Genomic DNA, 1573 nt, shown 5'->3' on the forward strand with positions numbered 1-1573 from the left:
CTCTCCTCCCCCGCTAGAATACAGGATAAAGGTGAAGGGCAATGGAGAATCTGCCTTTTTATTTAGGGGATGCTCCAGTGATCAGGGGCAGATCCTGCCCTACCATCATGGAGCTTGTAATCCCTCAGGGAAGATAAACATGGAGGAGTTAATTGCACAACTGAAGAACGCCATTAAGAAGACGCAAGAGTACCCGAGAGAAATGAGTGCCTATGTCTGAAAGGCAGCTATAAGAATGTTCATATAGCTCCATGCATAATAGCCCCAAATGGCAAATAACGCAAATGCCCATCAACAGAAGAATGAATAAATAAATGTGGATTTCATACAACGGAAGACTACTCAGCAAAAACAGCAAGAACCACTGCCGAATGCAGCAGCATGAATCACTCTCTCAGGCGCAGGAGGAGCCAGACACGAAAGGGCACACACTGCATTCTGTTTACATGAAGTCTAAGAAAAGGCCAGAGAAGACAAGAGAGTGTTTACCTCTGAAGCGGGGTTAGTATCAGTATTTTTTGAGTCAGGGTCTCACTGTGTCACCCAGGCTGGTGTGCAGTGGTGCAATCTCAGCTCACTGCAACCTCTGCCTCCCAGGTACAAGTGATTCTCCTTCCTCAGCCTCCCAAGTAGCTGGAGTTACAAGCCCACATCACCAGACTTGGCTAATTTTTGTATTTTTAGTAGAGACAGGGTTGCATCATGTTGGCCAGGTTGGTCTCAAATTCCCAACCTCAGGTGATCTACCGACCTTGGCCTCCCAAAGACCTGAGATTACAGCTGAGAACCACCATGCCCGGCTCCCTCCCCCTTTTTTTCACGTCAGACGCGTACCATGCCAATGTTGTAACAAGGTTTGAGGGAAGCACATCTCACACTTGAGCACAACAACCCAATCATCGCGCTCATGAACTACAAAAGGACCTAATCGGATTTTTGACACAGGGAATCCATTTACCTGGTTTAACACTCAACAAATTAAAAAAGGTAAGTAGAAAAAGTTGCTCTCTGACCCCTGTCTCCCAGCCTCCTAGAACTCTTTCAGTGGCATAAAATCTCTGGAATAATTGACAAGACCCTCATTCCGGGGCTTTTGTGCATCTATAAGCAAAAAGAAATGTGTATTATTTCCCCCTCTACAAATGGAAGCATACTGATTTATATCAGCTTCATTCATATCACATTGGATCTTGAGACTTTTTTCCTTTCAGTGCATAAACAGCTGCCCCAGTCTTTCTGATGATTGTCTAGTATTCCAGTATCCATGTTTACCAGCATTTATTTGAGTCCCTGGGTTTTTCTAAAGATACTCATGTCCTGGGGCTTCCTCAGCTCTAATGTGCTCAGGTATGAGGTGCTGGCAGGCGTGGGAACCACCAGCATGGCTCACTGATCTCTTTCCTCCTCAGTCTATGGTGGGAACAGTCCTGGTGTCCTAGCACTTAGAGAGCTGGTTCAGGGTTTTGGAAAGTCAAATGAATTCCTTCTTTCTGATGAACCGAGAGCTGTCATAGATAAAACTCTCATTTGCAATGGACACAGGACCAAGAAATTGAGAAAAGCTGGCCTGAAG

General features: G+C 45.5%; 1 non-coding gene across 1 annotated transcript; it reads right to left on the reverse strand.

Annotated features, from left to right (window-relative positions):
• Positions 1-820: 820 nt before the first annotated feature.
• LOC120360662 (small nucleolar RNA U13) lies at positions 821-924 on the reverse strand. Its single transcript, XR_005577108.1, has one exon. It is a non-coding gene; the product is annotated as a small nucleolar RNA U13 (small nucleolar RNA).
• Positions 925-1573: the final 649 nt, after the last annotated feature.

The sequence above is a fragment of the Saimiri boliviensis genome, chromosome 13, assembly GCF_048565385.1.
Source record: "Saimiri boliviensis isolate mSaiBol1 chromosome 13, mSaiBol1.pri, whole genome shotgun sequence".
In the NCBI taxonomy this organism is placed as follows: Eukaryota; Metazoa; Chordata; class Mammalia; order Primates; family Cebidae; genus Saimiri; species Saimiri boliviensis.